The sequence below is a fragment of the Anopheles ziemanni genome, chromosome 2 (assembly GCF_943734765.1).
Source record: "Anopheles ziemanni chromosome 2, idAnoZiCoDA_A2_x.2, whole genome shotgun sequence".
NCBI lineage: Eukaryota > Metazoa > Arthropoda > Insecta > Diptera > Culicidae > Anopheles > Anopheles ziemanni.
In genome coordinates this window covers 17,085,532-17,102,726 of record NC_080705.1, presented here as the reverse complement: position 1 = coordinate 17,102,726, position 17,195 = coordinate 17,085,532, and positions in this window count along the sequence as shown.

Here is a 17,195-nt window from a genome sequence, read left to right as displayed (position 1 = left end):
AATACCGAGGACAGCGTGTACAGTGTTACAGTCGAGTGTATGAACTCCAGCAAGAGGTAGCACACGATCGGAATGCCAAACAACGCCTTGAAGCATTCGCAGCACTTCCATAGTCGGTTGTAGAGCAACATAATTTCATTCCAACCACACGGTGCGGATGTTTGTTGGACGTCGTTCATTGTTTTCCAAACGATCAACAGATACTGCCCAGCGCCATACATGATCAAGAACACCATCGCCTTCGAGAACGTAGTTAAATACAAACACGAAACATACGCCACCATAGTCTTGGGTGGAAAGTCGGTCGAAAGTACACCGTAAACCACCATGGTGATAATATACACGATGTCATAAAGCAGATTGAAACTAATACACTTCCAAAGCCACTTCTCCAGTCGAATACGTCCAGTAAGCAGAGGGCAATAGTAAAGCTGCTTGAGGAAGTTGAAAAATATGATCACATCCTTCCGATAGGAGAGAACGTAGAGCACCGGAAGAGCGAGTACCACTGATTCTAAGAAATAGTTGCAAATAGACGCCACCCGCAGAACGGTGAATCCTGGCGAATAATTCCACGCCCAAACGAAATTCAACAGCAAACGTGCATGCTGGCCAACAATTGTAACAATATAGCAATAGTACAGTAGAATCGTTCTGTATTCCAGCTTCGCAGGATACAGTTGGAATCGAAACGGAATAACTCCAAAAAGGACTCCTTTAATGTAGAGCACCTTAAAGAGGAAAAGCCACATCTCTTAGCTTTACTGTGATAACAGGGAATAGTTGTCGCATTTAGATAGAACGGACGTGCAACCGTCAAACTACCGAGTCGTTTAATAAGATTCACGACGCACGAAATGCAAGTGGAATAATTCAGCATAAAAATACATCCTTTTCTATTTGTAGACATTAGGTAACTCCATTAAATAATGCAAATTCAATAAACTAACCGTGAACCAAGGGGTATATCTTTTTTTTTAGCATTCTGGGGACGTTAAAATTGATGACCAATCAACCAACAAAAGCTGGTACATTAGTGTTTCCGGTTACTGGATCGTTATTTTCAATCATGTTGATTAAAAAGGAATGTTTTCTTACCTCCACCCTTACCCGATTACACGTTCCGACGATCTCCATGACGTAAAGGACATCAAAAATAGCGCGAACGATTTCCTCTACCCAGAAGATGAAGTCCGACAGTGTTACCATTTCTTCACCAAGCAACGATATTGACGATAGTGTGTAGAGTACTGTAGTGGAGTGCATACAGACCAGTAAAAGATAGCACGTGATCGGAAAACCAAAAAATTTGTTAAAGCATTCACAGCACTTCCATAATTGTTCGTACAGCTGCGGTAATCCATACTGACCCAGCTGGATCGTCCTGGACGTTGTACATCCACTAGCAACTAACGTCTCATTGAATGTTTTCGTGACAAGAAGGAGATACTGTCCCACACCGTACATGATCAACAGTACCGTCGCCTTCGAGAAAGCGGTCATAAACGCAGCCGGAACGTACGCCAGCATCATCTCGGGTGAAAAATCCTCCGAACTAAATCCATACACCATCATCGTGAGTGTGTACATGATTTCGTACAGTAAATTAAACTTGAAACACTTGCGGATCCACTTTTCCAGCCGAATGCGTCCAACGCACGGCCGGCTGAAGTAAAGTTGTGCGAGGTCGTGGAAAAATTGGACCACCTCTTTCCGACGCAAAAGAACGCTAAACACTGGAAGGGCAAGCAAAAGTGATTCGCATAAGTATGTTACAATAGCGGTTAAACGCAAGACGTTGCACTCGGTAACAAAATTCCACGACCAAGATAAATTAATCAACATCAGCGAGGTCTGTCCAATACCGCTGACGAGGTAGCAATAGCACAAAAGGGTCTCTTTAACTTCCATCAAGACCGGATGGAGATGAAACCGAAACGGAACGACACCCAACATCACTGCTTTAATGTACATCAGCTTAAATAAGAATAACGACGGGACCATCCCATAGCCTTATGCACTGCACAACAAGTGAGAAATGATGAACTGAGGATGTCTAGTTCCTCTCCAAACCGTTTGTGGGTAGGAAGTTTATTTCAAACGGCTAGGAAAGTAGTTCTTTCCGAAAAAAAATACTATTCTGCATTTAAAAACTGATAGGTGAACTGAACTAATTATTATTGATGGTTGGCCAACCTGTGGAAAGTACCACCATGTTTAATAATGCAAGGGGAACTAATTGAATGAAACAAACGAATAATGAATCAACGAGCAATCAATTGTTTGTGAAGTGGTAGAAATGAAAATGTACGTAGTACGATCAAACAAACGAAAACAAAACTCGGAAAACGAAGTTGTGCGATCGGTCGCTAAAATGCAACTCTGGGGTTTTAAAACTTTTTCACTGGCTTGAAACTCTTTCGATAACAACAATAACTTTTGTATAATCAATAAACAGTGATTAACTTTACCTCATTTACAATTTGGCAGCATGTTCCGATGATCAGCATAACGGACAATATTTCCCACAAGGCCCATGAAATATCCGCTGCCCAAGAAGTAAAGTCTACTATAGTAAACTCTTTTTCTGCATGCAAGAGTATTGACGATTGTAAGTAGAGCACTGAAATCGCTCGCAAACAAGCCATTAATAGGTAACATATTATCGCGACAGCAAATAGCGCGTTGAAACGTTCACAGCACTTCCATAAGTGGTTGTATAGGTTTATCATTTCGCCACTACGACGGCGTGTTATATTCATCGATCTTGTAACCACAAACTCGTTGAATGTTTCTGCCATCATCAGAAGATACTGTCCCACACCGTACACGATCAGTAGCATGATCTCTTTCGACAATGTGATGAACGATAACAGCGTAACATACACTAGCATAATATCGAGCGTAAAATCCTCCGAAACCAACCCGTAAGCCGTCAAGTTGATAGCGTTCACCACTTCATACAGTAAGCTAAACTTAAAGCACTTGAAGATCCACTTTCCCAGTCGATCGGATCGAGCTAGCTGCGAGTTGTGGTAAAGTTGTTTAAGATCGTTGAAAAATGCAATCACTTCCACCTGATGCTGCAGGAAGTAGAACACCGGAAGAGAATGTAACACCGGTTCACAAATGTACGTAGCAATAGTTATCAGCATTAAAACGTTGCACTCTGTTTCAAAACTCCACGTCCAACCCACATTGATCACCAACAGCGCGGCCTGTGTGATAATGGTAACGAAGTAGCAATAGTAAAGAAGGGCGATTTTGATTTCTAATTGGGTCGAATAGAAATAATAACGAAACGGAACGACACCAAAGAGGACCGCCTTGATGTAGAGGAGTTTAAAAAGAAAGATCGATCCAACCATGGTTTAAGTTCCTTTAATATCTTAGGCTAACATGCACAACATCTTTCCTTGTACACCTTCAAGTACACTTTCAAGCGACACGAACGGTTACACTTGACCCAGGATAGAAAAATCAACAATTCATTAAATAGTTATGAAACTATATGATGCCCTTCAAACTATTTAGATTTATCGCTTACCAACTAATGGTCTGTTGTAGAATAATGCATTAGAAACAAAATAATGAACAGAACAGCGGAACAGCTTAGGATTAGCTGTCCACAATGTTCCGAAACGCATGTAGATTAGTGGTTTACCGCGTTGTGAAAACTGACACATTGATAAATGATCCAAAATTGACTAATTGATTAAACTAAACAACGAATGAGGGTATGAACTTGGGAACCAATTGTTCTTCAGGATTGAAGTGGAGATGATCATGGCTGTTCGGGATATTTCAAATCATCAGGTCTTTCGTAAAATTTTATTCACCTTACCTCATTTTTTATCTGATAACAAGTTCCGATGATCAGCATTATGGATATTACGTCCCACATGCTCCATGTGATTTCCGTTGCACGATAAGCAAAGTCTGCTGTTGTAAGCGGTTTTCCTCCGAGCAGGAATATTGACAATAGTGCGTAGAGTACTGTAATTGCTCGCAAACATACCATCAATAAGTAGCACACGATTGGCAAGCCAAACAGCGAGTTGAAACATTCACAGCACGCCGCTAGCTGGTTGTACAGAGTTGTCAACTTCCAGCCACTTCGAGAGCGTGGTAGATTCATCGCACTTGTAACCACGACCTCGTTGAAAATTTTCGCCACCATTAGAAGATACTGTCCCGCACCGTATATGATCAGTAACATGCTACCTTTGCACAATACGATGCATAAAACCAACGTAACATACACTATCATCGTATCTGGAGCAAAATCGTCCGAAACCAACCCATAAGCTGTCAAGTTGAGAGCGGTCACACCTTCATACAGTAAGCTAAACTTAAAGCACTTGCGGAGCCACATATCGAATGGAATCTGCCCCGCTAGATTGGGGATATAGTAAAGCTGTTTAAGATCGTTGAAAAATGCTATCACCCTCACTTGATACTGTAGGAAGTACACCACCGCAAGCGAATGTAACAACGGTTCACAGACGTACGAGATACTAATTGTCAGCATTAAGACGCTGCTCTTTGTTTCAAAACTCCACGTCCAAGCCACATTGATCAGCAACAGCGCGGTCTGTGTGACGATGTTAACCAAGTAGCAATAGCAAAGAAGGACGAATTTGAGTTCTAATTGGGCCGAATAGAAATAATAACGAAACGGAACGACACCAAAGAGGACCGCCTTGATGTAGAGGAGTTTGAAAAGAAAGATAGACCCAAACATCGTCCAACTTCGTTTGATGTTCGAAGATTATATTTATAACATCTTTCTCTGTCAACACTGCTCTGAACTCTGGACGAGTATACTCTCAATCGGCCCGAACGATTATACTTCAATCGAACTAGAAAAAGCCAGCAATTCGTTGAATAACGATGGGGCTTTATGATAACCTTAAGAGAAATTAATGAATGTAGCGACATGGGCGTCCGTTACCTTTTTGTTTTGACGATGGTGGCATAAGCATGCCCAGATGGTTTTGGATAAAAGTACGCTTCAGGCTGATAATAGTTGAACCAGCATGTAAAGCAAAAACAATTTATGTAATAACAGTCACGTTGTTCAATAATGTAAAATTAATGAATTGCTGAAAAAACAAAACAGTGAACCAACTGACTACTAGTTGTTCTAGAGAAAACAAGGGCTGCTCAGTACAGGCTTAATCATGGCTCATCCAAGTTCTGTAACAACTTAATTTTATACCGGTATAAATGACTTTTACCAAGTTCACAAAAATTCTTTTAGATCATTCATAATTTTCCATTTATCTTACCTCATTTATAAGTTGACAGCAAGTTCCGATAACCAGCATAATGAACACTATTTCCCACATAGGCCAAGTGATTTCCAACGTCCAATAGACAACGGTTATTATTGTAAACTGCAAGCTGCCTAGCAGACACGGTGACGATAGCATGTAGAACACAGAAATCGTTCGAATGCACACCATCAATATATAACACACGATCGGAAAGCCAAAAAGTGCATTGAAATATTCGCAACACTTCCATAGGCGGTTGTAGAGTTTTATTAACGCTTTGCTATGAAAACGTAGTATATCCATCGACAACACCACCTCGTTCAATGTTTTCACAACTATCAGAAGATACTGCCCGGTGCCGTACATCACCAGAAGCATAGTTCCTCTTGAAGCTATTACGAATAACTGCATCGTAACATACACAAGCGTTATGTCGAGCGTAAAATCTTCTGAAATCAACCCGTAAGCCGTCAAGTTGATAGCGTTCACCACTTCATACAGTAAGCTAAACTTAAAGCACTTATGGAACCACTTTTGTAGCCGAACGTGTCCAGCAAACTGCAAGCTGTAGTAAAGCTGTTTAAGGTCTTTGAAAAATGCCGACACCTCCACCTGATACTGCAGGACGTAGAACACTGGCAGTGAATATAACAATGGCTCACTGATGTACATAATAATTATTGTAAGCAGCATAATTTTGCACTCTGTCTCAAAACTCCACGTCCAAGTCACATTGATCAGCAACAGCGTGGCGTGTGGGATAATGTTTACGAAGTAGCAGTAGTATAGCAGACCGGTTTTGGGCTCCAAGCGGGTCGAAAATAAATGGTAACGAAACGGTACAACACCAAAGAAGACAGCTTTTATATAAAGTAGCTTAAAAAAGGAGATGAATCCAACCATCTTTTCGCTTCATTTGATATGCGAAGTTAATAATTGTGTCATATAATCTTCCATTTCCAATAAATACTCAGGACACGAGGGCACTTTCTAACTGGCAGCGTATACAACCTCACTCAGCATAGAATAACCATGGGAGTATAGGAAATGCTTCCTGGATTTATCACTTACGACGGGGGGAAACTTCTTCGTTGCTATACATTAATACATCAATAATGTAAGAGGAACTAATTAATTGAAACGAAAAAATGAGGAACCAATAGGAAACGAGATTGTTTCAGGAGATAAACATGAAAATGATTATGACTCCATCAATTACAAGGATAACTAATGCGGAAGTTCAACACAAGGTATGTTACGAAGAAATGGTAAACGGACAACTATTTGTCCCAAAACTTCCCTCTTTTGGGAATTTCTGCTCGGGCAATTATAAAGATAAACAGAGTGAAGACAGTATAACGTACAATTTAATAATTGACCATTTACCTTACATTATTTTGTATCAGACAGCATCTTCTGGTTATCTGTTTCAAATACAGTAACTCTCGTAACAATTTATGTTGCCCAGCAAGAGAAATTTATTATTGTTTATGTTGAGCGCCTTAAAAAGGAACTTTGACTTTTCCATCTTCAGAGTCAACGACTCTTCGTGCGGAGAAATCATAGTTGTTAGCTTTTCGGAAGTGTTTCCAGTCCGGTTCTAGTAACTATTAAAATAATAACAGCAGAAGTAACATGAAGGACTGCCAGTAATTCCTCGATTAACGATGGCCGCTTGGAAGGTTTTGAAGTGACCGGAAATGATATTGAATTATCGTTTTCCATACCGTTACAACTGGCAATACTCCTCAACAATGAAACTAATTGATTGATGCCTTTGACGTTATCGAAAACTACATCTTCTCTTGGAACAAAGGTCAGTGGCAGCAAAAACATTGACATCTATCGGCGGAAGCTACCAAGGCCATAAGAAATCAACCCAAGCCACGCCTCGCGGACGGTGATGTCATTCTTTCGGAAAATAAACAATTTGACACACAAAACGTACCTTATCTTGCACTAAACTACACGTCCCGATGATGAGCACTATGTAGAGCAAGTCGACGATGGCCCAAACAATCTCGGCAAACGATAGTAAACTCTTGGCCACCGTGAAGTCTTTCTTTCCCAGCAGAAAGATCGACGCTATCATGTAGAACACTGTGGTTGTATGGAGAAACACGAGCAAAAGATAGCAAACGATCGGTATTCCGAAGAGTGTGTTAAAAGAGTGCGAACACTTCCACAGGTTCTCGTACAAGTTCATTAAACCACTTTGATCTAGGTGAGTCCACTCAGCCGCTGTTCGTCTGCTGTTTGCCAGGAGTATCTCGTTGATTCTTTGTATAACGATCAACAAATATTGTCCCGAACCGTACATGATCATCATCAGGGATATTTTCGAGAAGGAAGTCACCACCACGGCCGGTACGTACGGTAGTAACAGAATTGCCGGCATGTCGTTCGATATCGAACTGTAGATCAGTATGATAAAAGCATAGACAACTTCACAAAACAAACAAGATGTAAAACACTGCCGTACCCACGATTGCATTCGAACGCGTCCTGCGAGAATCGAACTGTAGTGGAGTTGTTTTAGGTTTTCGAAAAACATGCACACTTTCACGGGGCGTGACAGAAGGTAGCACGCGGGAAGCATGAGCAGCACCGATTCACAGCATTCCGTAATTACGGAAGTAATCCGAAGAACGCTTACGTCCTGTGTAAGTTCCCGGGACCAGGATAGATTCATAACAAATCGCGTTATTGGACCAGCCACGCTGACGAGATAACAATAGCACAGAAGAGAAGTACGGAGCTCCAACGAGGCAGGATAGAGATGAAATCGAAACGGAACAACACCCAACAGCGCTGCCTTCACGTAAAGCAATTTAAAAAGTAACAGTGATGAAACCATTGTTTCCTTATTCAAACGAGGGCACTCCGTGTGCTAAACGTTCTATCTAGAGCTTACAACTTATTCTAAGTAGCGGAATCCATTTATAAGTAGTAGCACCGATTTTGTTCATTGTGGTTTGTTTCCGCAGCTGTAAGACCACGTGGAAAGTACAATAAATTTTTAATTTAATTACAACTTCACGTCGATTTAGTGTTCCCGGTATTTGTGGTATCGTTATTATTCCATCGTTTTCTTTTGCCTGTCACCCACCGAAGGGTAGCGTAAAAGCGTTGAATAATGTAAAGCCAAGCAATTGATCGAGTAAACAAACGATGAGCCGACGAGAATGTAGTCATTTTTACGATTCTTTAGCGGCATCACGAGCCACGCCACGGATAGCATAAGCTCACACAGCTAAAACCGGAAGACCGAGTTGACAACGTCAGCAAAACGTGGAGAAGGAAAAACAGGGAGCAAACGATCGTGAAACCATCGTAAGGAAAGTGTGTTTGTATTTAAAGTCGCATTGACGATACCTTGGAATTCTGATCCCAGGATGTCAGGATGGAGATAACAAGCTTGAACAGTTTCTAGAAGTTTTCCAAAGTCCATAGGCCATGAAGAGAACAAAATAACGCAAAATATGACCCAATTACCTTGATTACATTGGTGCTCTTCTTTAGCAACAGTCTATTTTCTAGAAAATATACAGGTTGTTTAACGTAAATTTTCGGAATGGATAGAAAGCATTGCTGTTACACTTAATATGGTTAAGAAAAGCGTATAATACAACCAATTTATTGATGGAGAAGCTAAACATGGTGTTGCCCAAGTGGTGAATACATTTATACTGAAATAATAACTAGTAAAACATACTATTTCTGGGACAGTGTCACCGTTCCAAAGCAAACTGCTTCAATGGTAAAAAAGTTTTCGATGTAAGAAGCACGCAGAAAGTAAATCCGATCCACTTCGCCTTCCGTAAAATGATGCGGTTTGGCTAGATAGACGTACGACACATTGCTATTTACCATTGAATCCTGGAACACTGGGAAAGTGAAACCGCAAGACACTCAAAATAAATCCGCCTCTCCCGCAAAAACAAACTCATTAAATTTGTTTTCTTGCTTCTTCGCGTGTTTTGAACAGAGAAGGGAAGGAAAATCAGTTAACAACCCTCAGACAAGCTGGGAAATATTCGACCGAAAGACGCAGTTTACGAAAGACTGGGCGCCTCCATCGCCTCCGCCCGCAAACCGCCTAACAATAAAGTCGGTTTATATTAATCAGTAAATCGGGGTAACAAAGTCGTATCGTGTGGGAGTTTATTTTCGTCTTTTCGATCATTGAAACTTTCCAACCAAACCTCACCGACCTGACAAACATCCTTGACATTTTTAAACCAGTTTGGTTAGGAAAATTTCAATTAAACCCGGCGGATCGATTTCAATTACCCAAACCATGCTTACGTGCGGCAGGTCGCTAATGATTGCGGGCTGCGGTAGCGTGGGGGTCTTCAAATCCACAGAAAAAGGAACCCCTCTCAAAAGGGTCGAAAAGATCCACGGCTACCGAAAACAGCTTCTTTCCACAGTCAACCACTAAAGTATCAAATTCGCAACAAACAGGCATAAATTTCTCCTTTCACTTTCTCATTCGCCCATCGGGTCGTGCAGTTGGCCACCGTTCGTATCTTGCCAGCGTTATCGGAGAAACGTATTCAAAAAAGTTTCCCAGCGAGCAAAGTTACAACGTAAATAAAAGAACCACACACAACACCGTTGTTTTTGGTGTCCATGGTTTTAATGACGTACCGAAACCTGCCCGGACTGTAAAACCCAACTAAAACGGGAGCGAGCTTAAGATGGAAACATTACTGTGTCTTTTTCGGCATCCTTCTCTCGGACGGAAGGTAGTTCATGCTAAACGACAGTAAAGCTATGAAAGCGGACGCAGAATTGAATCCCAACGGTATCATCACGTGCTTGTGGCAAATCACGCCAATGTCCAGAGTAAACATAAAAACCAAAACGCGGAGGAACGCAAAACGGAAAATTCTCAGCAACAAGCCTGGTTCTTGCCGAGACATTGATTTTCGACCTAAATTTTCTTTTCCTTTTAACCCATCCTTTCTTGGTCCGCTTTGCCCAGTAAGAGTTTCCTGCGGGTTAATTTAGTGCTTCACTTGAGTTTTTTTTTCCTTTCTTGAGAAATTGAATCCGCCCAGCACCGAAGGGGGCTCGACACTCTAAATGGCGCGTAGAACGTGCAGAGGAGCAGCCGAAAAGAATGCTGTTCCTAATGGCAACTATTGAGACGGTGAGAAAAGGAAAAAAAATAGCCATCAATCCAACACCCTATAGCAACATTGGCACTGGAATTGCTGTCTGCTTCCAAACAAAAGTTACCGCCAAATATCCTGCACTCGGTGTTTGACGGTGTTGGTACGAGCGGCAATAGATCTGTACCAATACTATGAATGCAAAGGAACACTTCAATGCCAGCGTTTACGAACACAGCTTGGTGGTATTGGTGTGATTCTGGTCGTCAAGTGCACTCGTGCGATACGAGCCGAAACAGTGTGTACCAAAAGCAACAGAACAGGTCGTTTCCGAACATCGTTAATGGAGGCGCCTGGTGATTTGTGCAGAATATTTCTATTTATTATAAAAAAGATCTAAAAACATTTTACATAGTAATTTGAGGCTGTTTGTTGCAAATTGGTAATGGTGTTTTAAGGAGCAGGTATAAGGTATTTATTTTTAAATTTTGTTGATATTTTCAAGAGCAATAATGTATGAACAATTGGCCATTTAATTGAAAGTAGTTGAGAAACGTAAACATTTAAAAGGTTTTATTTTCATTCTTGCAGATTCAAGACAACAATGATTTCGGTTCTCCGGAACCGACTGCGTATTCTATCGACGTCACTACCACCACTAAAGCAGACCACGCTGTATCGGGAACGTTTTCGAAGCCGTCAGTTCGCGTCCATCGTTCGTCCGATACGGTTCGAGAGAACTCGACCTTTTCTCGCCCGTACGTAAGTGTCAGTTCTCGCGTGGTGGAACCGTATTTTCGTAGTTTCAACAGTGGAAATGTTTTGTGTTAAGCCATAGGATCTCGTAGGTGTAAAAAAATCATTTAAAAAACACACACTTTTCGAAACGGAGAAACACACGACATTTTATGCACAACTAAACGAAGGAATGTGCTTTCCTCGAATTCCCCCCGCCGGAGGATGGATTTAAGTTTTGCCTCGTGGTGATAATCGTTAATTGCCACTTAATAGTCAAAGCTTAGTCCGGTAAAGCCCACCAACTTGTGCTACGAAATTTTTGGACCGTGACCACGGAATTGCCGCTCGCTGCTGTAAACTGTCACGTCCACTCCGTCCGCGTGCCAACCAGCAGCGCAGGTGTGTTTACGAAGTTTTGGATTTTATCACCGTTACCATCGCTCATCGTAATCGGTAAGAACCGTGTTTGGCCCACTTCGGAAAATCTAGCTTTGTGGTCATATTTTTCGGACGGCTCATTATTATATGCTTTTCGATGTTGTTTTTTTGTCTGTTTTTGTTTGTCATTTATTCTTATGTCGTTAACTTGGCTTTAAAAGTTTACCTGATGGTTTGATTTTTTTTTGTTCCTTCACGGATGGTGGCGCAATTTTGGCAAGTCGTTAATTAAAAATACGTAAGCACGATAAGCGCGTCCGGCGACAAAGGCGTCGTTAATTCAGCTGAATTTGCTCTCCAACCCACCCGGGGGATGATGGTTTTGCAATTGTCTTTTGTAGAGCTTGGTTTGCCTTTTCACGCCAAGTTTCCTGTTCCTAGCACCATTGGTATATTTTGTAAGCGTGTTTATATACCAGTTTCCCACCCTGGTTGGCGCCAAGCCAATTTACATAATTGAGAAATGACACGATTAGAAGTGGGAATGGCAAACTAGCTACGCTAGCAAAGGGAGGAATCCCTTAGTGTAACACGAAAAACGAGGATCCAATATCGCGCTCTTCTACCATCCCTTTCGGTGCCTCGGCGTTTGCGAATCGGGTGGGTTTTTTTTAGCAATCTGTCCTAGCGCCTCCGTGTGTATAAGCTTATATTTTCGAGGGACGCGCATTACAAGATGCTTCTTCTTCCTGCAAGCATTGTCCCACGTGTCAAAATATTGTCGAGCAGTTATTTCCCTGCTCGCCACAAACACCTCGTCTCGATGGTGACGAGCTAGAAGGGAAAAAAACGGTAGAAAAAGAAACTCAAAATCCAAAAGACCATCATAAAGTGACGTCGCGATGATTTTTCATTCCCTCCCTCGTTTGCTCGGAAGTGGATGGCGAAGGGAAGTGGGACAAGTCGCCCGCTGGAGGATCCAATCATGCTCATGTGAATCACTTTGTTACCGTCCCCGGGGATCCCACGCACCACACACGAGCCTCTGTGCGCGACCTAGAAGAAGGTAACCAAGTGTCGGTCGGTTCTTCGTCCTTCGATCTCCCAACGCCGGAGAAAAGCACATTGAAGCCACTTTCGCTGGCCACTTTTTGCCGAACGTGCCCATTACCATGCCAACCAAAACGGGCGCTGGCGAAGCAAGTGGTGACATTTTCATCTTTCCAATTCGTCTTCTTCCCCGCCCGAGGCTTCCCGCGATGGCGGTTCCTCTCATGGGCGGCCATATTTATGTATGTTTGTACAGCTCCGCCATCAATCGCGTTAGGTTGCCGCAGTGGAGACAATTGAAAATTGCAAAATGGGTACGAAACAAACGCACTCCAAACCCGATGCGACGTTGGTAGAATTTAATTAAGTTTCCCCATTGAAGGGTGCGTATTGAGGTCGGAGCTCTTCCGCGTAGCAGTGGCTATTAGTTTGATGAAAAGCAATTTATTTACATACAATATACGGTACTCCTTCTACCCCGTGCGACTCCTCGACCGAGGGCAGTTAGTTCATAAAGATGAAAATAGGTTCATCCACCCATCGTGCGTTTGCAAACACATCGTCTAAATTTAAAATGCTACTATTTCATACGGACTCAAATAATGATTCCTCGTAGCGCATTTGGTTGCCATTCCGTTCGCAGTATTGTGTGAGAAGTCGGCTACAAAAGATATTGTTTTTGTTTTCCGATGATGTTTTGTGTGCATTTGTGTGCCCTGTGCCATGTGTCGCGTTACATCATGGAAGGAATTTTCTGATTAACTTCTGCTCTCGGCGAACCTGCTCCGGCTCTGCACCGCAAATGCCGACGAAGTTGTTTCTATACTTACCGTTCGTGTCGGAAATGAACAAAAGCTCGAGAAATGTGCATCGTTACCGTCATTTTCTATAGTGTTGGGGGGGGGGGACAAAACTCCCAACCGCACAAATGCGATGTAATTGCATTCAATGTGTATTCAGGCCAGCCAGTGTTTGGTTGAAGACTTCCGTCCCTCTTGTTGTACCTCTTATTCCATACAACTTTCAGTTTCTGAAACGGATTAAAAACGGTATGTTTGCGAGTTCGTAGTGGTAACGCCTGCAGTATCACGTATGCATTACATAAATGTATTCATTAAAGGCTACACTTATGCAAACACTCCCGAGAAATCGTTTAAAACACTGTCCCGACTACAGTGAGTAGGAAATCAACAGTTCGCCGAAAGCCAAGGTTTTTTAAACGTGATGTAAGAAATTTTCTTTACACAATTTTCGATGTTGTAGCAACATCTATACACGTTACCGTTATGCTGGAAAAGCAAGCAAAACAGGGAAGTTTTTCATTCCATATCTTCCTTCGATCCTGGTCTGCTCGTAATGAAATGAATCGTATGACTTTCGATGGTGGTGATAAAATGCATTAAATATGACGCGAAACTAGTCGGTTGTTGATTCCTACCGCTGGATTTGCTTGGCAAGAATACGACATTTTGGGGAGAACATTTATTCTTCGTTTTCCTTGTGTCTGAATGTCTTACATGTAGGGGACGCTGCGTGCTTCTCACTCCAATCCGTTCTATGAAGCAGTTGTGTACCCTACCCTCCGATGTGTGATGTTCCCCAGTGGATTAATTTAGCCCAGGACCCTAACCAGTGATTGCATCACGTCGCCCTCCTTATGGTGGATCGTTACTTGTGCCGAAGCATGAACGCAATGAGTTCGAGTTCTTCGGTTGTAAATAAAATCGAACGTTCTTCCCCTCCACGGAACACGAATATACCTAAACGGCATGAAACGGTACGAAGTCGATTCCCGTTGGGGGAAATTTTAAGACTTTCCCTTCCCAACCCAATCGAACCAATTTTGCCAATCAGAGGCTGTGAAAACACTGGCACCTTCACACGCAGAACGAGATCGGATAAAAATCGTTGAAAAGAAGATGATCAGGGCGCGCTCGAAATGAGGGGTGAGCGAACGAAAGGGAACTCGAGATCCCCGCGAAAGGAATCAAAAGCTTAGTGAACGATTGAAAAATAAAATAATTCCACCGAGAACGGCGCACATTTCTTTCGTTTTCCATTTCGACAAAACCGAATACGTGCAATGGTGCAGAAGTGATGGCACTTGAAACCCGAACCGAATTGAACCCCCGAGCAATCGGCAGTCCTGGACGTGTTTGGAGTGCCGTGAACCGAAGCGTCTTGAAGCGCCAAAATAACGCCACCGACGCGTGCCTCAAGGAAAATCGGAGGAAAAACAACACTGCTCCAACGCTGTTGGAAGCCTTAGGAAAAACTTCTGCAGACGTAAACCATATTTCCCAACATGGCGGGATGGTAAAGGAACCCGAGCGCACACATACAAACACATATCCGCAATTTAAAGCAACAACTGGGGAAGCAGGTCAGTTTTTGCACGAAACTTTCGTTTTTCTTTGTGTAGTGGACCGCCAAGAATTTCTGAAGAAATGTTTACTGTTGTGGAACTCTATTCCCCTATCTTACGTAAAATGCGAAAATAGAAACCAAACGAGGCGATTCACTTGTGGCTCAACCGTGGTTCTCTGGCGGACATAAAGATTTCCAGGGATTACAGGGATTTTCAGATGATATCCTAACAGCAGTTACCTTTTTTTCTAACTGCAGCACATTCCAACTGCATAAGTTGATTACATAACACGATCATGTTTATTATAACTTTGGCAGTTGAAATCAGAATTGAGCGAAGTACGCGACTAGCATAGGTTGTCGCAAATGGAAAAGAGGTTGCAGCATACCATGCCAACGAGAGAAAAATCGTGGGAAATTTTTTGACAGTTGGTTAAAATTTTATTTACCTCTCACGAGCAGCCAGGAAAGTGAGTTAAAACTGCAATTTTGGTATGTTTCATCAACAGAACAAGGAATTGAGGCGTTCGAAATATGTTCTGGAGGAAGGCTGCATTTAAGGCAGACCAACACACATAATTTCGGCAATCACGCCTAGCAAAAGAATCCATATCCCATGACTTCACACAAAAGAGCAGTTTCTATCCGCGAGATCATGGATACTGTGATCTAGAATTACCAATTACCTATTTCGTGAAGATTTTGGCGGAGATCTCCCACAAGTATGCTAGACAACAATTTTTCAACCAACTGTCACAACAATGGCGGAGAAAAAATAGCTTTGACACGACCTGTCTTTTGATTGATCTTGAGGTTGTCTATTGCTGCATAAGAAGCACGCGAGTGTTGCACAGAAGCATTTTTTGGTACCATAGAAACACCCCGAATTCATCCGGTTCATTTGGTTTCATCTGGATTTATCTGTTCATCCAGCTTCATCTGGTTAATCTGGATTCATAGGGATTCATCCGGATCTCGACTCTCGATTCCCGACTCCCGACTCCCGACTCCCGACTCCCGACTCCCGACTCCCGACTCCCGACTCCCGACTCCCGACTCCCGACTCCCGACTCCCGACTCCCGATTCCCGAGTCCTGGCTCATTACATGAGTGCTATATTTAATTTTGAAGTCACAGATTTGTTGAAAATTTGTTTCACAAATGTAGAACCTCTTTAAGATTTTATTTTTTCTTCATTTTTTTTAGTGTAGTTACAAAAAATGAAATGAATGAAATGAAAAAAAAGGAACACTTCCCGACATTTTTCCAATACGTCCTTTTGATGGAAGGAAAAAATGTATTCCTCAATCCAGCCGTACATATATTACGGTAACTTCAATCAAGCGTGTACGCGAAACAAAAAAAAAAGAACACCGAAAATCCTTCGTGGGGCGGAAAGATAAATCCACGAGGCTTTCCATCTTACCCCGTTTCGACCCCCGCCCCCCCATGGCTCCGGGCTATTGCCTGCCACTTAGCGTGCAGCCATGTACACATTAGTAAACAAAGCAATAAATCACATGATTAGAAATTCAATTACTAGGAACCGGTTTGCCAGGGGGGGTAGAAAGGACGGACGGCCGAGACCGTACGCGTACAAGCTGTTCCGTCTTTCGTCCTCCGACGTGTGTAGAACGCTTACGTACCATGTTTTTGCCGTTTTTCTTTCCTCGCATTGTGTAATCCTTGGCCGGCATCGTGTAACGCGGCAACCCGAGCTGACAGATTCTTTTCCGTTCGGTTCTCGGTTCTCCTTCAAGACGGGGGCGAGATTCAATAGTTTGACATTTGAGAGGAGGATCTTTCTCCCGCGCTGGTAAAAGAGGAAGGTAAAAAGCTTGTTCTCTTACCGACGATGCCAATCGGTCACGGCCGACTCGCATGGTTGGACGAGTTCAAGGGAAAAGAAAACCTCCCACCCGGCTCTTCCTTGGCGGTGGAAGTTTATGGGAAGCTTGTGTTGTTTGTTCGAGAGTTAAGATTGGTTTTACTACCTGGGTTCCTCTTTCGTAGTTCTTTCCCAATTAACAATACTACATCAATGTACCTTTGTTGATGTAAAGAAGCAAAATATGTTACACACAAATAAGACTAAAAGTAACTGAAGTTTTATGTTTGAGCATTTTTCCCTACTTTGTGATCACGATTTAGGGCGCAACTGAAAGCAAAACAACATTTGGAAAAATATCAATCTACATAAAAACGAGGTGAAAGAAAGATCCTTTCTCCTCGTACCATTTACGACAACATCCCTCATTTGTGC